This window comes from Castor canadensis, chromosome 6 (genome assembly GCF_047511655.1).
Source record: "Castor canadensis chromosome 6, mCasCan1.hap1v2, whole genome shotgun sequence".
Taxonomy (NCBI): domain Eukaryota; kingdom Metazoa; phylum Chordata; class Mammalia; order Rodentia; family Castoridae; genus Castor; species Castor canadensis.
The window spans coordinates 72,256,587-72,281,380 of NC_133391.1; the positions used below are offsets into that span (position 1 = coordinate 72,256,587).

At 37.0% G+C, this 24,794-nt stretch overlaps 2 long non-coding RNA genes across 3 annotated transcripts in view; one reads left to right on the plus strand and one right to left on the minus strand.

Moving 5' to 3' along the window:
- The window catches only part of LOC141424129 (uncharacterized), a 105,362-nt gene that overhangs the window by 885 nt on the left and 79,683 nt on the right, over positions 1–24,794 (plus strand). The window lies entirely within an intron of this gene.
- LOC141424128 (uncharacterized) overlaps positions 16,063–24,794 on the minus strand; it is a 157,010-nt gene continuing 148,278 nt past the window's right edge. Inside the window, exon 5 of the long non-coding RNA XR_012449012.1 lies at positions 16,063–23,429. This is a non-coding gene — a long non-coding RNA (uncharacterized lncRNA). The remainder of the gene's footprint in view (positions 23,430–24,794) is intronic.

A 24,794-nucleotide genomic window follows, 5' to 3' on the forward strand; every position in this document is an offset into this window, starting at 1 on the left:
CTTTTTTAAACTGCTTTGGTTAAGTACAAAGCTCTGTGACTGACATTTTGTTTTTCGTTTTTTACACACTCACTAGTCCATCTTGATGTAAAACTCCGCAGAGTGCAGGAACTATATTGGCTCTAACCACCACTTTTATACCAACTTAGGTATCCACTTAGGATAGTGCTTGATGCGTCTTAGATATCTGCTGAAATTGTCAAGAGCCTCATAAGGTACACACTCGATGAATAAGTCAGGGCGTCTGTACTGTCATCCAGGCCTTTCCTCTTTCTCTCCTTGCAGCCGTGGGCTATATCTTTTTTCCCATTTTTATTACATAGATTTGTTATGCAAGGGGTTTCATTATGATGTTTCCATACATGCACACAATGTAACTCCATCAAACCCATCTTCCCACCTCCTCTCTTCCTCCCCTTCTGGGATCAAATTCAACAGGTTTCACATTTCTCTTTTCATGCATGTATATAAAAACCTTACTCACCCTCCCCACTTCTGATTGTACCTAAGCCCAAGCTGATTGTGTTTTACATTCCTGTTATTTATTTTTAAGGACTAAAGCCTGTGTTTGAGAAAGAACATCCAATATTTGTCTTTCTGAGTTTGGCTTACTTTGCTAAACATAATAGAGGTTTTCTGCAATGACTAATTTCATTCTTTTGGCTGAATAATATTTCTATATTATTTCTTTATCCACTCAATGATCAGTGGGCACCTTGGCTGATTCTATGTCTCATCTTTTGTGAATAGTGCTGTATAAACATGGGTGTGCAGGCATCTATGGTATGCTGACTTAAATGCCTTCAGTTATATGCCCAGGAGTGCAATAGCAGGATGATATAGTAAGTCTATCTTTAGTTTTTTTAAGGATCCTCCGTAGTGATTTCTGTAGTGACCGCATTAATTTAGACTCCCACCAGCAGTGTTTAGGGTTCTTTTCCCCCCACATCCTTGCCAGCATTTGTTGTTTGTTTTCTTGACGATAGCCATTCTGACACGAGATGGAATCTCAATGATGTTTTGATTTTCATTTTTTAATGTTGAATAATTCTTCATATAGTTCTTAGCCATTTGTATTTCTTCTTTTGAAAACTGTGTTCAATTCATTTGCCCAATTATTAATTGGATTATTTATTCTTTTGATGTTTCATTTTTGGAGCTCTTTATATATTCTGGATATTAATCCTTTATCAGATAAATAACTGGCAAAAATTGTCAGCCATTCTACAGATTTTTCTTTTGATTCTGGAAATCAAAAGAAAGCTTCTGCTGTTCAGAAGCTTTTGACTTCACCCAATCTCATCTTTCAATTGTTCTTCTTTTTTTTTGGAGGGGGTATGCAATTAGGGTTCTATTTGGAAAAGCTTTACTCATGCCTCTATCTACCAGAGTCTTCCCCTAGCAGTTTCAGAGTTTCTGGTCTTACAAGAAGACCATTTGAATTTGATTTGGTATGAGAAGGGCTATATTCTTGCCTAGCATTTGAAAACTTGGAATGGCCACTATCTTCAGCTAACCCACTTTTTCACTTTTCATTTGGCATCCAGAAGAGATTTGCCTGGAGCCATATAGCAAGTTAGCGGGAGAACTGTTAGAAAATTACCTCTCATCCTGCTGTTTCTACCACTTTTTGCAAAAGAGGCTAAAAGCAACCAAGTTCAGAAAAAAAGAGGTCTTGAGGAACTAATTTTGCAAGCATTTTATTTTAAGGCCCAAATCAGGTACCTGTCAAAAATATATTGTTTTGTGTAAGTTCTAGTAGTTTATAAAATTATTTGACTATCTTGATGGTATTGCACATGCATTAAAAATTTCTTCGGACTGTACTATCATCTTTTTAGGGCATAAAGATATCCATTTTGTCACCAAAGAAACTGAAACTACAAGAAAATGGTCTAAGACTGAAACAGAAGTCTCTGGAAACCACTTCAGTTTGGCGCTGTGCTTGGCTCTGGACTTTCAGCCAAATGCCAACACTGCCAACTAATATCTTTGAGATTTTGTGGCCAAGTCACTTAAAGGCCTTGACCTTCAGTGTTCCAATGTCAGTAAATGGAACAATGGTCATTTCTATCATCTGTGATTGATAGAGGATTAAATGAGGTGATATGTAATAATGCACTTAACATGGTGCTCGGCAGCTACAAGTAAGCACTCAGAAACTGGCAATCATAAGGTTGTCATTTCAATAAGCAGGCTACCAGGTTATGCCTTCATACTTCTCAGATCTGTTTCATATAGCATCTTTCCATTGGTTCAGTCACTTTTGCTTAAAATAAAACCACTAATCAATCTGAATGCATTTGTTCATGTCTAGGGCAGCATATCATAGTTTTTGTAGAGAAATCGTGATTCTTATTGCTGTATCACTTGCAAACTATCAAAGGCAGAGATGTTTTAGCTAGCTAATTATGTTTTGATCTTTTATTTATTTAGCTGTTCATATTATCAGTTGTTTATATCTCTTGCTGGTGTTCCTATCACAAACATAACTGTTGGAGAAAGACAAGACTGTCACAGCAAAGGTACTTGGTAAACCAGATTGTATACATATGGCAATCTCTTACGCCCCCTGGTGGACAGGAGAATGAAGTAATGAGTAAACCAGACAATCTTAGATACATAGAATTTTAAAAAATTTAAAAGCAAATCATGGCTTACAACACAAATATTAATACCACACACCTTCAACCATATCATTATTGGCTTGAAACTTACCACTGAGTTCCGCTGCTTTTAGAGTAAATTGACTTTTTAGTCCAGTAGAGGTGGCCTATGCTGTCCACTGTATCTAACTCATCCAGGGCCAGGGTTCCTCTCTCACTGACTCCACTCCTGCCCAGCAGCCTTCTGTTCTTTACCACATCGAGCTTGTCCCCACCACAGGACATTTGGGTGGTTATTCCTTTTGCATAGACATGCTTTTCTCATTCAGCTGTCAGACCACATTATCAGAGAGAATGGAGGCATAAAAAATGTAATATTTGGGGTGAAAGCGAAGGAAACAACACTAGGAAGTAAAGGAGACTTTTTATTTCTAGTGTCAAAACTAAGAGGTACATACAGTATAAAACATTCCCTAAAACATACCTAAAGAAGAAAAGAGAAGGAAATGAAGCACAGAAGACATGAACATTTATGGTTATACAAAATTTTATATATATGTATCAAAATTATATATATATATATATGCAGCATTAATTGAGGTGTGAATGATTTGACTGCTTTCCAGAACCCTTGTACAGTAGAACATTGTTAAGCAAACCTGTCGTTAGCATCAGTAGACTTCAGCGCGTTTACTGATTCCACCGCTACAGCTTCACACCCTTGTGCAAGTAATTTAGACTCTGAGAAATTTTGTTTCTGGATCTGTATGAGGTGGATGTAGTAGCCGCTATTCTTGAAGTGCTTAAATGAGATAAAGCATGCAATGCTTTGCTCCATGTAGACCCAAGAAGTGTATTATTGCTACCTCAAGTGCTGTTCGTGTACAGAAAAGAGTGAGAGCACACATCTCACTGCACGCTCAGATGGGCCAAGAAGCCACAGCTACAGCAATGAGCAAGACAGATTCTTATTTTAAGAATCTTGTCAGCTAGTAAAGAACGGACAATTTCAATGTGGGTGACAGGGGTCATGACAGCAGAAGTGAGAGGATTCTGTGAGTGCGTAAGTGAAGTTCACAGTCCAGGACGAGGGCGACAGCAAGGCAGTCGCAGAACAGTGGTGTCCAGGTGAGATCCGGGAAGCAAGTACAAGTTAGAGGTGCATGTGGAAGGGAAAGAGCGCTCCAGCAAGAGGGAACAGCAAAAACAAAGCTGTGGGCAGGAGAACCCCAGACACTTCAGAGTAGCGGGCTCAAAAGGAGACACAGAGGAAACAGCAAATGCATATCCTGGATGTGATGGAGGCAACATGCAACCATGTCACTTTATGTAACCTGCATGACAGATCTGTGAATCCTGTGGTGTTACTTTCTGTTTTCAGAATGAAAAAAGGAACAGATAGCTTCTGTAAGTTTCCCACAATCCAGGTCTGCATTACTGCAAAGCCCAGAGTATTGTCATTATAGTGCAGGCATCCTCTCTGCACGGTGTGTGTGTGCACACACGTGTGTGATACAACTTGAATCTTCTTTGGTATCATAAAAACAACAATAGAAAACACAACCTTAAAGAGAACATTCTTGAACAACTGTTTCAAAGATGGGAGATTTAAATGTGACCTATCACGGGACCTGCCTGAAACTGAGGAGGGGAGGTGGGGAAGAGTGGGGATGGGAGGCAGGGTGGAAAAATGACCCAAACAATGTATGCACATGTGAATAAATGAACAAAAAAATTAAAAAATAAATGTGACCTATCTAATGTTAACTCCTCACAGTATTGCACCAAGTGTTCTATGAATGATATAGTTCAAAATATACAATAATTTAATTTCTTAAATAAATTGTATCATATAAAAAATGTTTTCACCATAAAGAGATTATAACTACTTGAGGAGTTAGTTAGGTTTCCCCTGACTGGAACATTAAACAATGTATCAAAACATCACATTATTATGCACAATTTTTATGTATCAGTTAAAGATTCAAAAATTAGTTTTTTAAAAAGAAAGAGATCAGATACAACTTGACTTTGCCCCTATATCACTAAATTACTCCTCACTCTTATGAGAGATCAAATAATGCGATATAGAAAGTGAGGGGAAGGAGGGAACTTATTTGTTTATAAAAAAATTAATTTGATCATTTGGTCACTGGTTTCCCCCCACACACCCCAGCCCTTGTGCCAACAAACATGCGATACTCTTACACAGCCATAGACCAGCATATGTACTTCTCTAGACTGGGACCCAGGAGCTTGGGGGGAACAAGCTGTGAATCTGATATTTATCTAGATAGCATAACCCACTAAAGAGCACTCTCCTGGCTTTCTTCTTTTTCTTACTCCTAGTGGTTTTGTAATCAGGATGTCTTCAACATTAACTTGGACTTACACATGACCCAGAGGTAAAGAGAATGTCATTGAGCTGTACTTTGACAATGGAAAATGGATCTGATGACATTATATTTCTTTTTTCAATTGCCTAGAAAGAGATTTTTAAAATCTATAAAAATATAATCACATTTTCATGTTTAGAATGAATAAGTTTCATTGGGTTAATGTATGTATTTTTTTCTGGAATCCTGTTTCTAAATTAATGGAGTTCTGTGAATAATTTCCCTCCTTAAAACATTACCCTGTTTAGACACAAATTGTTTCCCAGTCTGTCCTATCCACGCTATAATTAGAGACATTTTCTCCCAGAGTTGTTGTGAAGTTTTCTATTTCGGAAGGCTTTTTCACTGAGAAACTTCCAAAAATCAAATATGGAATAATCCAGGGTACCAGTCAACTAGGAAATTGTGCATTATCTTAGTCTTCATGTAAATAAGGGTAAGGTACTGTCCTTTTCTCTTTAAAACATACCTCCACTGGAAGCAGGTCCAAGAAAGAATATGGTTGTCCTCAGAGACACCTATTTTGTTTTGCTGAAGTTATTTGTAATCCATCATTTTGTATATTCCTGGGTATGAAAATCACTTACATTTTAGCAAATCGTAATATTGACCTATAGAAGAATAGAAGAAAGGAATGTGCACTTTGCTTTCTTGTAGCTCACACAGGCTCAACCTTCTGAATACTAAGCATATTCATGAAGCATTACTTTTCAATAACTTCATTCTGCAAACCATATTGTTTAATCACACATTAATGAAATCATTTCTAATATAGTCCATCTTTATTTTAGGATGGCAGGTGCTTTTCATAGTTTGACTCTATAGAAAAATAGCTTGGCACCTAGAAGATGGTGATAGAAACCCAGCATTTTGTGAACCTTAATGGAATACCCTGAAAATGAATTACTAAAGTAATTCTCATAGTCTGAGAGGTGTCTTTTCAAAAAAGGATCTGTACATTATTCAGATCATCATGACACAAGTTCACAATGACTTACTCAAGAAAATTTCAAGTGTGAAACACTGTCCTGTGATGTTTTTAAAGTCACCATGCTTCTAGTGAAAATCTAAGAATGGGTTTTATGAGCTTAGGCTGCGTCTCCTCGTTCTAAGTAGCAAATACTAATTAGATGCAGGGGGTTATATTAATAATGAGGGGAAAAAGGAAAAATACATTTAAACTTCCAATAATATAGTCAACATTTATTTAGTGTTTCCACATGCCAAGCACTAAGCTCAGCATTTTATTTGCTCTCTGCCATTCAATGCTAACAATACCAATTTTCAGTCAAGAATACCAGAGACTTATAGAGGCCAGGTTCTTATCCAGAATCACTGGACAAAAGCCCAGGAGGTGTGGCATCAGAGTCCACATTTTTGCCACTACAGAATATTTCTTTCTGAAAGATGTTCTCAAATCTGGAATTAGAATAATGGAGCTCACTTGTAACCTAAAATACACCTTGGGTTTTGCTCTGTACCTGTGGGGACATCGTTGAGCCCAGACCTAAGATCTGACTTTCCTTCTGAAAAATGAAGAAGTTGGACTCAGTAGTCTCTATGGTCCTTTCTAGTGCTGCTATTCTGTGATGATAGAACATGTCTTGTGACCTATGCTTAGGATGACATTGGTCATCCACCTATCTTGGGTTTGCCCAAGACTGAGAGAGATTGAGAGGATTGCCAAGATATGGGACTGTCAGTTCTGGCAGACCTGCACTGTTGGTCACTTGATTAGGACAGCTGATGTATTTAATTCATTGTTCCAGACACAGCCCATGGAGGAGAGTTCTTTGAATTGATTGGGATTTTTTGTTCCTTAGATAAACTCTTAAGGTACTGGAATAGAGTAGCAGAATTCTTTGTTTCTTACATAAACTATTGAGTACTGTAAGCATGGGGTAGATTGTTTAAAGAGATCTAGGGCATGCTGTTTCCTTCTTGTGCATGTCAAACTGGAGTTGTTAAGATAGTTCCTCTTCCTTTGCTTTAGCCTGAAAACAGTGATCTGATTTGTTTGGTCAAATTTGCCTCTGCACTGACATTTGAGGAATGTACATTGACAAAAATCACAGCAGTTGTGGTCCATTGAAATTATCTCTGCTGGTGAAAGGGAATGCTAGTGTAGCAGTGATGAATTCATTTTATGAACATTAAAGTGACGCCTTAAGGATAAGGACACTGAGACTCAGAAGGTACATCATTTATTAAAGCTAACAATTAAATCTAAACTGGGATTTGAGCTCTGATAACCCTAAATCAGAGTCCCCATTTTCCCGGCTGCAAATAAATGGCACAACACAGTTAAAATTTCTAGTTTATCTGAATCTGGGTTCCACTATGGTTCTAAACACTCCAGGTGAAAACACATTTAGATTCTGGATTTCTGCTTTCAAATCCTGGCTTTCTTTTTTCTCATGAAGAATAATGTCATCAGTTCTTCAGCAGATATGAAACAGTGCTTTGTGTAAGTAAGGCAAGTAACTTAAGAAAGTTGCTGATGTAGTTTTCCCAACTTTTTAAGTTCTTGCTTATTAGGAGAATAATGATGAATTGTTTTCATTAGAATGAAAACACAATTACAGCAGGAACTTTCCATGGATCTGGGTAGTTTAGGCAATGTGAAATAACAGTTCAATAAGGTACAGCATTTAAAATAAAGCCCATATTAAATAAAAATTTTAAATTATATGAAATACAAAATGTGTCTGCTTATAACTAGCATGTAGTATTAGAAATTCCATAACTCTAAACATGGAAAATAGATTCAAATATTATTTTTGGAAACTATTTTGCAGTGTCTAAACACAACTGCAAGATTATGGGAACATCACAAACATTTAGTGCTTACTCTGTATGCGAATTTAATTTTCATAGAAATTTATGAAATAAATACTCTCTCTTATTGTACCAATCCAGAACTCAACCAGGTTGAGTTGGTCAATCTGATGCCACTTTTGTATGTCACCTCAGAATTATTTCTGAAATTTCTTTATTTTTGAATTGCTTGCCTGAGATGCTGTACTGGATATTACAGTGGACCTAATTAACTCCGACAGAGTTATCAGTTATGGCCTCATTTCAATTATTCAACACATTTTAATGCATCCATTGTTAATCTAGATTCAATAATATATGTTTTTGTGTGCTTCCAAATCCCCAGGCTACCCATATGCAACTAATTAGGATTTTGAAAAATGTCTGGATTATTAATTTGGTTTTGCTATTTCTATTTGAGTGTTAGAAATCCTGTAAATCTGGTCTATTTCCAACTTCTTTTATCTTTTGAAAAGACATTTTTATCCCAACCATGAAGAGTTGAATGAACTTTCCTTTAGAGGCCATTGTTCCTCTTTTGTGTGATTTTTAAATTTTCTTTCCACTAGACACTTAGTATACTTTTTCTACTGCCCAATTCTTTGTTCCTTCTCTGTCAGTTGTTCTTTTCCAGTAATAGGGACTTAATGTTACCTAAATACTAAAGAAACTACAAACTATGTATCAGCTAATGAGGCCTTTATTACTTTATAGAGAGACATTAATAGCTCCAAAATCCTCTATAACAAAAGTCTAGTTTGAATGAAACACAATTAGGTTCTCAATCAAATGTTGACATATTGAGAGTTGATATTAAAGAATTTTCATTTGCGTACATCAAAACTTAATCACAAGTTTGCATCATTTGTTGCTGACTCAACCTGTAAAAGCAGGTGCAAACTATAGCTAAGCAATTTTAAAATGAATTATGATGCTGATATTAAATATGAATATTAGTAATCATATTTTGACTTAGCATTTTTCCTAGGGATTCCTTCTGTGAGGGAAGAAGAAATTTCCTTCAACTTCTTTTAATAACTATGAAAATATTTAATAAACAAACTGTGAACAATTAGAAAAATGGAATAGAATGGTTTTTTCCCAAAGCAGTATTCGTTAAGTTTACAATTTAGTTGGATTATGAAATACTGACAAATTTCATGTTGAATTTATATTTCAGAGTAGCCTCTATTGTGGAGTCCCTATAAATTTCTCTTTATAGTTTCCCATGAAGGTCTTGGCTCATTCTTATTTTTGTTTGACATGCTCTCTTATGAAAGTTGTAACAAAATTATAAACTATCTATTAAAAGTGTACTGCTGGGTGATTTTTTTTATAAATATTCATGCAATCTCCCTAACTTAGGCCTCAAAATCCTTTACAGCTGTGCATTAGATACCAGTTCTTTTGACTTGCATTCAATCCAAGTCAAATTCAATCCAATTTTCTCTACCTACTCAAGTCCAAAGTTTTTCTATAGAGGATCAATTAGTAAATATTTGTGGCTTTGTGTGCCATATGGAGTGTGATAAAACTATTCAATTCTGCCACTTAGTGGCAATCAGCTATAGAAGATTTGTAAACAAATGGGTGTGAATGCTTTCCAATAAAACCTTATTATTGGCCCTGAAATTTTAATATAATTTCATCATATATACATACATTTACAGTACTGGGGTTTGAACTCAGGCCCTTGCACTTTCCAGGCAGGAGCTCTACCACTTGAACTACATCACCTGCCTGATTTTATATAATTTGTGTATTTCACAAAACAATAAACTTGCTTGGATTTTTCCATAATTGAAAATATAAAATTCACTTTTAGTTCCTGGTCCACAGAAGAGCTTGTTGAGTGGATTTGATCAGTGGCCCTCAGTTTGTAGATCTCTGCTATAATCTAAAGGATTATAAAATCATAAACTTTTAGAGTAAGAGCTGGAAAGCATTTAAACTATTGCACTATTTTTATTAATATAGGGAAGCAAAGCTCAAAAATAGTAAAATAACCTAAGTAGTCACAGGGGCTTCACAGGTCAACTGATAGTGGCTGCATGGAGAGCTGCCTTGGGAAAGACCAGGAGTCCAGTCTGGGCCTGATGAAAGGAAAATCCTATTGTGATAGATTGGAGAGGTCTGCCTTGAGTGCTACTGTGGAATCACTTCCAGGGGATATTTCATATATGCAAAGTCACAGGTATGTGCTCTACTAAAGGGAGGTTTGAAGGAAAGGGAGGGTCAGAGAAACAGAAATCAAACTACGTGAATGAGCTTGAGAAGAGCAAGTGAATGAATGAGATACTGCAGGCTCTTCTGATTTCCTCTCCATTCAGCGGACACCTGCCCCTGAGGGCATGAAAGAATCTGGGTGGACTTTCCTGCTGCTTCACTCAGTCAGGAACATTTCTCCATACAGAGTACTATTCTTGGCTTGAAAGATACTTTTTTCTTTAAAATGCATAATGTCCCTATGCAAACTAGCTACCTAATGTAGTGTTCAATCAAAGAAAAAAGCAGGGGACAAAAATTGGCTATGTTGATTAAACAACATGTATTAGATTTCCAAATAAAGCCTTCCCAAGGGCAGTTTTGCCATGATACATTCACACCTATGTTATGTACATACAAACCACCCCCCCCTGAAAGATGTGTTTCTACTAAATGTTACAAGTTTAATATATGCTAAAAGTACAGGGAAATACCAGGCATTACAATTCATTCCACAAGGGTGCAAGTGGTGATTATGCCAAATGCTTAAAGAAAGATGCTACACTGTCACATTTGGGAGAAACTAAGCCACATATTCCAGCCCTCTGAGTCTCCAGAACGACCTTCTTGACCAATGTCTTTGCTCATTCTGTATTCTTGTCAGGCCTTGATAGCTAGAGTAAAGGAATAATCTGCAGCCCAGAAAGTATTCTTTATCTTTCTGATAACTTTATTGGATTGTCAAACCACTGGTTATCTTGGTCATTTAAATGTATATACACTTTAAAGAAGAAATGGAATGAAGCCAGCAAGAGTTCAGTCAATGATCCTTAACTCTAGGAATATATACTCAGGACCTTGCCAGGGTCAGCCTTAGCCTATGCTTCGTTGTCAGCCCATGACCATTGCTGATCACAGTTTATGCAATCCATGCTCAGCATTGCTCCCATCTTAGAGGATTTTGTCACCAGAGCCCTACTCACAAGCATACAAGAATTCCAAATACCATTCCCTTTTCCGCAATTTCAGATATTTCTCTGAAGTGACACATTCCAAGCCAAAACTGTAGTATTAATAAGGGATTAAAGATATTTGGTTTCTATTTCAGCCACTGTCTTGTGTGTTAGTCTTATTCAGCCCTTTATCTGAATAAGATATTGTATTTGTCTCCTGCCACAAGAGAGCTTTGAGGATAAATGATACACTGTGCTTCAGGAAAATTCCTTAGTTAATTGCAATACTTATGTAAACATTATAATAATAAACATTATTGCTCTAACATAATTATTATCTGTGGTTTATGACAGATTAGGTTATTTTTCCCAATTAGTTCTAATTTAACTGCAGACACCCTTTTCTTCTTAAAGCCTCTAACTATCTACTAAGTATACCCTTCCAAATTATTGGTTGTGTAAGAATAAATATCAAGTGCCTTTGCTGTATATTAACTTGATAATGGAGCACAAATAACCTTTGTATTATAAATAGTTCTTTTTTTCCCCAGATGCAACTAGAAAGTCAAAGAAAATAATGTCATAGATGAAGAGAGTATTCTTCTCATTTTCTGAAGTGAGCACAGGGCTTCCAGTGTTCAGCATTTTCTTTTCCTTTTCATGGCTCCCACTGACACTGCCTAATTGTGTGGCCTTAATAGTTTTCCATAAAAGGCTTGCCAAAAACTGGAGGATGATATTCTTTCTGGTTGTAAAGAGAAATAATGGTTCTCTTTTACAGCCAGAAAATTCAATAATTCCTAGTTGTGTTTTTTGGTAAGTTAATGCTGTAGGCCAAGGAAAAAGTCTTTCTAAAAATCTAAGTTTTAAGTTCATTAAAATATATTATTTTAATATACGATATTTTCTTAATAAAACATGTTATTGAGGTATAATCAACAGATAAGTTGCACATAGCATAAGTATTCTATGATTTGATTTGGCTTTTGAAATTTTTGACCAATATACTACATGTTATGTTAGTTTTCCTACCATAGGATGTGTACTTTTATAAGATTGATTTTTGTCTCTTGTCACTTTAAAAAATAGGTTTAAAAGAACTTATCTTTTATTTAAATAGATGCACTAATTAGGGAAGAACATGTTAGCAGAAGTCATTACTGTTTTGTGAGTATACCACAACTTGCTTTTAAAAAATTTCAGTAATTTCCAAATTATTTCCATTTAACATACTATTTTTATAATCATGAGAGAAAAATTCATAAAAACTATAGTGAACTCTAACCTCCCAAAGTACAATGCTTGTCTTCTTTTTGGGTACAATGAATTCTTACAAATCACACTAATTTTTACTGACATATTGAAGCTCCTTTTCTTGGTCACACAATTATTACTAGATCTAGCCAAGTTTTCATTGGAGCCAAGTCAGATCTTGGCACACATGGACAATTATTCGTTTGACTTAGCTTTGTAGAGCTATATCTGCATGGAGACTAAGTGGACAGCTTTTCCGTGTTCTAAAAGTTAGGATCTTCTCTCCCTTATTTACATTAGTCCACTCTTCCTCAAATGCCCGTGACTTATTAGTGTTGAACCAAATTCACTTCTTCCTGGAATTTAAATACTGATTTTAAAACACATGCAGTGTTTGTTTCAGAACTATATGCCAGTTCATTACTAAGTGTCCTGGTATTTCTCCAAGCATGGAGTTCTTAGTAAACACAACAGGTTCTCCTGCCAATTAGTGAAACTGCAGGCTCCTAGGTCTCCACTCAGCCTTCCTGAGTCAGAATAAATGGAGAGTGGGTCATATTCCTCTAAGAGTTAATTAAATCAATTCTATAACTAAAATTTTACATGGAATTCTAATATATGAAATAGTTACATGGGAGTCCATCTGGCTCAAGGGAGTTGCACCAACTTCCCAATGATTCTCCTCCTGACCTCTGCCATCCAATGTAATTTTTTTCATCTGTTTTGTGCTGTTACAACAGAACACATGGGACTAAGTAATTTATTCATTCTTTGCAGTTCTAGAGGTTGGGAAGTCAAAGATTAAGGTGTCAGCAGTTCAGGACCCAGTCACTCTGCTTCCAACATGTATCTTGAATGCTGAGCATTTCAGAGGACAGAGGAGCACAAGAAGTGAACCCACACTGAAATTCTTTTTATAAGACCATTAATCCATTCATGAGGGCTTTTCAAGTCCTAAATGCCTCCCATTCGGCTCCACCTCCCAAAAAGTGAATTTTGGAGGTGATACATTCAAACCATAGTACCCCTGAAACACCACAATTGGGGAGCCACTCAGTATCCTTGAAGATTCAGACACCCAGAATCACAGACCTAAACAATGGAACGCTTTACTCAAACATCCTCAATGACTGGGGTCATTTCTATTTTGTTCACTGATTGCCTTACACACAGAAGAGTTCCCATCACACAGTGGACAGTCAAGGTCTTCTTGGTGAATGAACAAAAGAATACAAGTTTCTAGTAATGGAACCTAGGTTTTTATCATCCTTCTGACCACGATATTTGAGCTGGATTTCCTACTTTGTCAGATGACTTTGGGGCTGGATGATCTCTAATGTTCCCTCTTCCTAAATATCGATAATTCTGTAAATGAAATCCGTTGTGATATCATGGACCTCAGGTTGGAATTCACTGCATTCAACTCTGTAGTCTCGGCTGTTGTCAGTTTTTATTACATAGAAGTTAGTACATTGGGAGTGGGTATTATCTTCTGTCAAAATATTGATTTAATTTTTAATAAAATATTATTCACTAATTTTTAAAATTTTTTTGAGCCACATAAAAAGGAACAGGAAGAAGTTAAATCCTTTGCACACAGCCCTTCTGTCAAGAAATGCCCTAGCAAACCTATTTGGTTTCTTTCCTTCCTAACTTCTTCTTGGTTATTCCTTGATCTCTCTTATATAAGACAGAAGCAAAAAACAGACTAAGACACTTTATTATTTCTTTTTTGTGGCAGTTACTTCTTTTTTTTTATTATTATTCATATATGCATACAAGGCTTGGGTCATTTCTCCCCCCTGCTCCCACCCCCTCCCTTACCACCCACTCCACCCCCTCCCTCTCCCCCCTACCCCCTCAATACCCAGCAGAAACTATTTTGCCCTTATTTCTAATTTTGTTGTAGAGAGAGTATAAGCCATAATAGGAAGGAACAAGGGTTTGTGCTGGTTGAGATAAGGATAGCTATACAGGGCATTGACTCACATTGATTTCCTGTGCGTGGGTGTTACCTTCTAGGTTAATTCTTTTTGATCTCACCTTTTCTCTAGTTCCTGGTCCCCTTTTCCTATTGGCCTCAGTTGCTTTTAAGGTATCTGCTTTAGTTTCTCTGCGTTAAGGACAACAAATGCTAACTAATTTTTTAGGTGTCTTACCTATCCTCACCCCTCCTTTGTGTGCTAAAGCTTTTATCATGTGTTCAAAGTCCAATCCCCTTGTTGTGTTTGCCCTTGATCTAATGTCCACATATGAGGGAGAACATACGATTTTTAGTCTTTTGGGCCAGGCTAACCTCACTCAGAATGATGTTCTCCAATTCCATCCATTTACCAGCGAATGATAACATTTCATTCTTCTTCATGGCTGCATAAAATTCCATTGTGTATAGATACCACATTTTCTTAATCCATTCGTCAGTGGTGGGGCATCTTGTCTGTTTCCATAACTTGGCTATTGTGAATAGTGCCACAATAAACATGGGTGTGCAGGTGCCTCTGGAGTAACCTGTGTCACAGTCTTTTGGGTATATCCCCAAGAGTGGTATTGCTGGATCAAATGGTAGATCAATGTCTAGCTTTTTAAGTAGCCTCCAAATTTTTTTCCAGAGTGGTTGTACTAGTTTACATTCCCACCAACAGTGTAAGAGGGTTCCTTTTTCCCTGCATCCTCGCCAACACCTGTTGGTGGTGGTATTGTTAATGATGGCTATTCTAACAAGGGTGAGGTGGAATCTTAGTGTGGTTTTAATTTGCATTTCCTTTATTGCTAGAGATGGTGAGCATTTTTTCATGTGTTTTTTGGCCATATGAATTTCTTCTTTTGAGAAAGTTCTGTTTAGTTCACTTGCCCATTTCTTTATTGGTTCATTAGTTTTGGGAGAATTTAGTTTTTTAAGTTCCCTATATGTTCTGGTTATCAGTCCTTTGTCTGATGTATAGGTGGCAAATATTTTCTCCCACTTTGTGGGTGGTCTCTTCAGTTTAGAGACCATTTCTTTTGATGAACAGAAGCTTTTTAGTTTTAGGAGGTCCCTCTAAGACACTTTATGACCACACTGTATGGAGTTCGGTGAAAGGGAGGTGGGAAAATACATAATTATAGCTTAAGTTACCTACTTTATAAAGAGGAATTAAGTGAGAAAATCAGCATTGTTTCTAGGCACAAAAACAATATCTGGACCTATTTTAGATGAAACACCAGTGTAGAGATTTTGATCACATCATTCAGCTAAGTAGACCACACTTAGCCCATTTAAAGGGTCTTAAGGACCTGAAAATTTTCCACTTTGACAAAGAAAAATACTTCAAGCTAAAGAAATCTACCAGTTTAGGTCTGAGCCACATCTAAGAATGATTTCTGATGGTAAGAATCTCCTAGAATAAGACCATGTAGCTGGACAATTACTTCAGCTATTTCAAGCTTTCCTTGTTTGTTACATTGTATAAAATATCATCACCATTTAAAGCATGTAAAATTGCCCGTGTGTTATATTCCCACACAAGCTGTGTCTCACTGGTCAGATGTGGCAATTTTCTTCTCCAAATATAGAACACGTTGCATGCTTAATGTGTATTGGAGTAAAGTAAGTGGCAGGTCAAATCCTTGACTCCACGGGAATTCTCTCAGATAATGAGGTGAAAGGAGATAGGCATCCATCTGATGGGTGGATGTCTTATATCAGTTATGCATTTTCAAATATACAATAAAATAAATGAATCTTACATGTTTAAAAACTGTGAACCTAAAGACCTTGTTTACCACCACTGTAATGTTTCATATTATGGGAGATGGCTGACTTTGTACGTAACAGGCTTCCTTATAGTCAGAATGTTTCCCAAGATGTTCACAGAAGGCAAAATGGGAAGGCAGTGTGAATGGAAGATATGCATGCTGCAGAGCAGTCACATAAGAGGCATCAAATACAGATCTCAACCTTTGTCATTTCCTAACCATATTCCTTTAATTTGTGAGTCTCAGCACTCTGATATGTACAGTTGGGTTAAGAATATCTATGATGAAGATTAAACGCAATGAAATCATACATAAGTCTCACGTCCTGCGCAAGCTTGTCCTAGGAACCCAACTGGGAGCAACAGGAGATTGAGAAAAGACAAACACCCAAAAAAGCTGGGATCAGGTGGGCTGAGTGCTCTGGTGGAGACACACAGCCTCCACCATCTCTAACAAGTTTATTGTATACAGTGGCAAACCAGGAAGTAGAGCAACAGTTCTCGAGGGGTGTGACATTGTAGTTTTCAGGAATGGGGGAAGGTGAGATAGCTACTCTCTGCACGTAAACATCTTACAAAGAGCAGCTGTGCTGCATTTTGCCCTCACCCCTTTCTGCAGCTGGGGGCTGTGCCAAATCCTAGCCTATAGATTATTTGCCATTGATGTGCTCATGTCAAGTTCTCATAGGCTTCTCATACTCTACTCCCCACACATCAGGTGTCAGACAAATGTCAGGTGCCCTACATATGGTAGTTCTCACTCATATGTTGTAGTATAGTTTATGCATATTTTTAATAAACAAGATAGTGTGTTACCCACTAGCAAGAGGACTAGGTATTCAAATTTAGTAGACAGCAGAAGTTTTCATCCATAGACAAATTGGATATAATTTTGAAATGTCTTAAATTAAAATTTCAATACACTTTTTAGGATGGCTTAATCTTTAAAAAAGTTTGATGATGACAACTGTTAACAACTGTTCCCCTCTCCAGGTCAGTTCAATGTTTCTTTTGAGTACATGTTGTCTAATTATTGTATTTTTTAGGTACAAGAATAGTACAGAGGATAGTGTGTTAGTAAACTTTGCATCACTAAAACAAAAAACCTAAGATAATTAACTTATAAAGAGAAAAGATTTATTTTGGCTCACAGTTTTGGAGGGTCCAGTCCATGATCGGTTGTCCTCATTGTTTGGGCCTGTCCCAAGTCACTATATTATGGTGGGAATACATGCCAGAGCAGAAACACACACTTTTTTGCAGGAAGCAAAAGAGAGTGAAGAGGGGGCTAGGGTCCTACAATCCCCTTCAAGAGCAAGCCCCAAATGATTTAAAGACCTCCCACAAGAACCCATTTCTTCAATGTTCCACCACTTCCCAAAAATGGCAACCTGGGGACCAAGCCTCAATACATGGACCTTTGGGAAACATTTAAAATCCAAACTACAGCAGTCAGTGCAATATCTATGCATGTAGCCATCACTCTATTTAAAACATAAAACATCATGCATAAAATTGACAGCCCCCCTCCAATCTCATTCCTTCTCTCTCCCCAGAGATAATTACTTGAACATGTATCCTAATGTATCCTCATGAATATGAATATGGTATAACAACATTGGAAAACAGGTTAACCCTTATTTTAAATGTTAAATATATACTTACCACACCTCATATTTCTATACAGCTACTGTATTCATGCACATAAAACTGTAAATTACATTAGCTTTTTAAAATTATGTTAAATGTATATATTGTATTTATTTCTTTGCAACATGTGTTCCATTTAACCTATTTTTGAGATTGTCATGCTGATAATACATGTAACTTTATATATTCTTACTGAAATATGACATCCTGCTTTTTACAGTGGCATAATTTATTTAGACATCCCTTATTAGTAGACACTTGGATTTCTTAGATTTTCTCTACAACATTTTTGTAGATGTTTCCTAGTATATGTGTATGTTTATCACATATCTAGCATATTTATTTTTCTCTAGAAATACTATGTCTATATTTTTAAAATTGTAAAGCCACAGTGCTTTTTTCTAATTATTACTTTCAGCTTACAAGAAATCAGGCAATATTAACAGGATCTTGATAATTGAGTCATTTCTTTTTGGCTTTGGGAATCATATAAACTTAACATTTGATTATAGAGGAATGAACCATTCCAAGGGTTAGCAAACTTTCTCTTAAAGGGTCACAGAATAAATATTTTTGGCTCTTAGGTTCAGTGTCTTACAAGGAATCTACTTTGGTGCATGAAAAAGCCATAAATAGTGTATGAACATATAGGTGTGGCTGTCTTTTAATAAACTTTAATCTACAAAAGCAGGCAGTGATATGGATTTGGCACAAAGGTGAATGCTTGTTGATATGTATGCTAGTCAAATGAACTAAATGTTTTAAGACAAAATATAATAATGCTTCATCCTGATTAAGTTTTTTTTTTAAGGATCTGGATGGTAACGTATATCTGACCTCTTCTCTTATGTCTCTGATTTCATTACTGAGTGTGCACAGCCACCCCTTTCCTACCCTGCCTTAGGTCAACAATTGCTGCCATCTTGCCGTCTGATGATTTTATCTGGAAGCCTCCTCTTATCTCATAAGTGGGGGAAAATTGATTGGCTTTGTTTATAAGATGATTTCTTAGCTAATAGAAAAGCTGTAGCTCCCAAATTTGAAATTCTTATTTTTTCTACCAGAAGAAATGTGGACTAATTTATCTTCTTGAGTAGAGGAGACTAGTTACTATCAGTAAATATGGCTGATGTTCAATATAAACACTCCTAATGTCATCACAACATTAACAGACAATGTCATGGTCACTCAACTTGATTTCTATTTCTGAAGTGGCTTCCTGACTTATATTATTTGTTCAAAGAATCCCTTTCCTAGAGTCCTTTAACATTCTGGAGTAATTGAATGATGGAAACCTATCTGGCTGATGGAATCTTAGAAGTTTTTATGGATGACTGAATACTATCATGAAAGAACACAAACAGAAAATATACATATACATACTTATATATAGTTATACTTATACCCACAAATACAGAGACAAAGCAAGCTAGTGACAGACTAGCTCCAAAGAACTCTCTTAAAATATGCTTTATGATAAATCAGAGAAAATGCATTTCTTCTACACATTTATTTAACTAATACCTCTTTCTGTAATTAAAAGATTCTGAGATGCACACTTTTTCATATCTAACATCCTTTAAAGGATGTATTTTAATGTCAATATCATCTTACAATTGCTGTAAAACACAGCCTAGTGGTCATTGTGTGGAGAAGTATATAGAAATGCTACCATCAAAACTTCCAGAAACTGCCTGCAGCTAGGAGGGCATCTGGAGGCAATGATAGAGAGGTCTTTTAATTCCTAGAAAGTAGAAGATTTGGCTAATCAGGCATGCTTAGAACATTCTTAAATCAGGCATCCAAGGATGGCTGGCTCTAGAAAATGCAAAGCCTGCTCAATAGTTCAGCACCACAGCTTTTAATTCTATTATGGATTTTTTGAAGAGACATGCCACATGACCAATGCTTTTAATGTCGCATAGAACAAATATAGTACAGAAAAACAGACATTGATAACGACATAAAAAAGTGATTCTGAAAAATCAAATTCTCAATTTTAAGAAGTTTTAGGGATAACTGAGCCAAACAATTTACTCCATCTATATTTTTCTTTCCGTTAAGGCATTTGTGCAAATTTCTATCATAGAGTTCTGTGAACATGACTAGTAGGTGTGGTGACTTTGTCTAGGAAAGTCCTATTTATACCTGTTACCCCAATGTAATTACTAATGGCCGTGCCTTTAACTCTCAAAGATATCCCAGTTTAGACAATAAATATATGAATTTCACTTAAGCCCCTCCACCACCAAACAAGTCTTTCAGTCTCTCTCTCTCTCTCTCTCTCTCTCTCTGAACTCTCTCTGAACTCTGTTTTTTCCGTTGCAAAAATCACCTACAATAATAATGTACATGTACACATGACAATACCTCCTCTATGTAACTGCCATGGAGAATAGGTTGCACTTAGTTCTTAGGCTACAACTGACATTTGTTTTCTCTCTTCTCTACCCAGTCTAGAATTTCCCTCATTCTTGCTCACTATTGCTTGCCCAATCAGGTGTTTGGGTTGCCTACACTTTCATACCTGAAGCCTGAGCACTTGTTGGACTGTACTACTACAACTGCTCATTTACAATGATTATTACACATGAAAGCACCAAAAGATGCCTGGGATACAAAAATGCTATTTCCTACTGCCATTGGATAACATCATCCCAAGATCCTCAAGGTAATAAGGATCAATAACCCCTGCATATATAGTAGCTCCATTTCTTGCTTGTCCACTGATGTGAGAATCCAAATAACCAGATGGTGGTCATAGCTTCAAGTTCAGTATGACCTCTGTTAAATAGTATGGTTAAAGTTCTCATCACAAGAACCTAAACTTTTAATTTAAAAAACTATAAATTTGTAGTGACAGAAAACAAATTATTTGAGTAGGTCTCTAACAGTCTAAATAAGAATAATAAATTCCATTTCCATCCTTGGTCTTCAACCCATATATTCTAATTTATAGGGAGGGGAAGGGCAGCATGTTGGAGTCTAGTTCAATGTACGTAGGCATTTTGAAAACATCACTAAGTCCCCACAGAATGTCACACATGCAGTTTTTTTTGTAGCTCTGCTCCTTTTATTAAATTTCCCCTTTATTATTGCTATGTTCCATTATTATTATCATCATCATTTTGGGTCTAGATGCCACAAATGAGTGAAAGCATGTGATATTTGATTTTTAGAGTTTGGTTTATATGTTAACATCATGGTCTACAGTTGCATCCATATTCCAGCAAATGATATGATTTAATTTTTCTTCATGGCTAAATAAATACTCCATGGTATGTGTATGTGTATATGTGTATATACACTACCATATTTTCTTTATCCATTCATCTTTTGTTGGGCATCTCAACTGATTCCACAGCTCAGCTACAGTGAACAGAGCTGCAATAAACATGGGTGCACAGGTATCTCTTTTGTATGTTGATTTATACTCCTTTGGGTATATGCCCAAGAGTGTTATGGCAAGGGTCATAAGGTAGGTGCATTTTTAGTTTTTTGAGGAACCTCTACACTGAGTTCTGTAGCAGTTACACTAGTTTACATTTATACTAACAGTATATGAGGATTCCTTTTTCTATGCATCCACACCAACATTACCTGCTAGTTATTTCCTTGATGATTGTGATTCTGACTTAGATGAGATGGAATCTTGATGTCATTTTGATTTGCATTTCCTTTAAGGCTAAAGGTGTTGAACATTTCTCCATGTATATATTAGCCATTTTTATTTCTTTTGAAAACTGTCTGCTCAATTCATTTGCCCATTTATTATTAATTAGATTATTTGTTCTTTTAGTGTTTAGTTTTTTGGCTCTTTGTATATTCTAGATATTAATCCTTTATTCATTGAATAGCTGGTGAAGATTTTCTCACATTCTGTAGATTATCTCTTGATTCTAATGTTTCCTTTGATGTGAAGAAACTTTTAAATTTGATGCAAACTCATTTGTCTGAAGGGAAGACTCTAGGGTCATTTTTGTACCAACTACTTAGCCTGCATTCTTCCCAAAAGCAGAACATAAAACAAGGGCTCACTTGCAGACAACCTACTTTTGGAAGTGAATACAGGGAACAGGCATAGGAGAGAGGAAGACGCAGAAGACTCAACTAGGGAAAGGAGAAATATAACTGGTGACTGGAGAATTAAGCTTGTCACTGCTGTGTCCACAGTCTGGACTTGGCAGGAACCATCTGAGGAGCCAGTAGGGTATTCTTTATAGTGGTCTACTTGAAAAGAAGACAAGGGGAAATTTTACTTCTACATGTTTCTCCAGGTTGCTATAATCCCTAGTAATTTAATTCCTCCTCTATATCACTGCCAAACATGATTCTACATAATCCTTTTATGACATAAAGTCTTATACTACTAGTATTTAGTACAATACTTTGAACATAGAGGGTACCTAATAAATACTAATTGAATAAATGAATTAATGAATGTGCTCTGCTCCATAGTTATTCTGAGCAAAGAATGGAATTATTGAAATCCACAGTGGATATTAAGCGTTTCTCTTAGGCAAAAAACCATAAAGATTAGCCTATGCCTTTTCTCCTTTTAACTAAAAGTGTCCAATTTATTCTGTATCTCTTGATCAGGGATATACTGATAGAGAGGCCATTGCAGCCTTCCATATGATTCTCTATGTGAATTTGGGGAAATTTATTAACTTCTCTGTTCCTCTGTGGGGTGTTTAGTTGATGGTTTGGTTTGGTTTCTTTTTTTCTTTTTTTGGCAGTATTGGGATTTGAACTCAAGGCTTCATGTTTGTGAGGCAGATCCTCTACTGCTTGAGCAACACCTCCAGTCCTTTTTGCTCTGGTTATTTTGAAGATGTCCTCTCACTTTTTGTTCAGGCTGGCCTGGATGCAATCCCACCATTTCTAGGATGCTTCCTACCATAGCTAGGATGACAGCTGCACACAACCAAGTCCAGTTCTTGGTTGAGATGGATTCTCACTAATTTTTTGCCTGTGCTGGCCTCGAACTCAGATTCTCTATAGATCAGCCTCCCAAGTAGCTAGTGTTACAGGTGTGAGCCACCAGTGCCTGGTTCTGTTCCTCTGTTTTGACACTTATAAAGACATGATAGTTCTAATACCTGCCTCATGAAACTATTATAAGTAATAAACCATGTGAATTGAAGTATTGCTAAATAAGGTATGTGCCCCTGAAATGGTTCAAGTTATTAATAGTACACAGTAATAAAAGTACTGTCTGGATGGGGCAGAGAGGGAAATTGTAAGCACTGCACTGCTCCTGATATCAGCTTGAGAACATAATATCAAAGGTAATGTTGAAAACATTGAGCAATCTGCGTGTTGACCGGGTGAGTCACTAATCACTAATGATCATTGTGACCATGCTGGTGTGTAGGGCTGAATGTAGGCATGCAGTACTTCAGAACTTACCCGAAGCACAGGACTCCTCCACTACCCTCTTAACCCCATTTCCCACTTGGACTTTTCCCACATTTTGAGGGTAGTCTAGGAGTATGCATAATACCACGAGCTCAGGTTTAAGTGGGAGGCTGGCTGCTCGAGGTGGCGACAGGAGAGGTGTTGATCGTGAAGGGGAGGAGTCCTTGAATACCTCTCTTGAATATTATTCTTCAGTTTCAGGGTATCAGAGTGCTCTGCTGTTGAGGCCACCTGAGTCTCTTTGTCCATCGACACTACCAGAGCCCCCTGGAGTCCACTTGCCAGTTTTCTCTCTCAACTGCCTCCGTGGCACCAGAATGCACAGGAACTTCTTCCTTCCTGATGTCGAAGACTGGTGTGGAGGCAGTCATCAGTCTGTTTTCCTGATAGTGGCTGTATGGTAGCAATGGAAGAGGAAAACATTCTTTCTATTAATTGTTAAGAAGTAAGTGTTTGGCCACCCCCAAAGTCATATGCTGAAATCTGACCCCCCAATGTGATGGCATTGGGAACTGGGGTCTTTGGAAGGAAATTAAGTCACAAGGGCAGTGCTCCTAGGACAGGTTAGTGTTCTTGGAAAAGTAGAAGTGAGCCAGCCCTCCCTCTCCTCTCTCTTTTTGCCATGTGAGAACGCAACCAAAAGCCAACTGTGCAACTATAAGAACATCCTCATCCTCATCTGACTGTGCTGGTTCCTCAATCCCAGACTTCCAGCCTCCAGAACTGTCAGGATAATTTCTTTTGTTTATAGGCCACCCAGTCTGTGGCACTTTATTATAGCAACCTGAGCTAACATATTAACCAAAATAATAGCTACCATAGAAAACTTACTGATATCTGGTTTCTGAATAGTGGCAAATCTCAATCCACTGCCTCAGTTTATGAAACCAATAGCTAAAATGTAATTAATTCCCACTCTGTCATTGCAGAGTGGATGCATATGAAAAGGGAACAGGCAAGATTGCTTTGCATAATCTTTTGCATTCATAACCTTGTAAATTCATATTCTTCATGTAAAAGCTGAAAATGTGATTCAATAAATGTGAATCCCTAAAGACCACTTGGAACCTAGATTTGCTAATTCTCCTCTCATGAAACTTATTGCATCTAGAAAGGAATGAGACGTAGCAGGAAGAATGTGCAATTAGAAGAGCTGATTTTGTCTCTGGTTATTTTGTACATGTAGGAAAGTCAGCAGCATACTACCATTCTGAGACATCTGCTTCTGTACCAACATCTTCCTTATTAGACTTATAGCCTAGCATCCCTAACTAGAGCTCCAAGATACTCTTGTACTTGGCCATGAAAGATTTTCAGGCACATCAAGGTTTATTCCCATCCATGCCTATATTCCCCAAAACAATGGAGTCAGTCTGTGGTGGCCAAAACCTAAGGATTCATTGCCCCTGGTTGCCAGTTGCCTTCTCTAGGGCACCTTGAGAGGAATGAAATACAACAGAACATCCCAGAATTCCCCAAGACAAAAAATAGCTTGTGTAATGTTGGAACTCATGACTCCACTGCAGCAAGCTGAGAGTAGCCAAGGAGACCGCTTCAGCATCCAGCTACAGAATGAATAAGTTCCCATGATGGACAAAGAACAAAGAGAGTTGCCAGAGGAGATTGTGCTCCAGTTTTCCAAAAATCATTTCACAATGTCCAAAATACAACCAACAAGGAGTGAAGACTGGTCATCTGGACAGGAGTCCTGGGAAATGCAACCACAGTTATTTTCCTATACATGGCATATGTTGATAC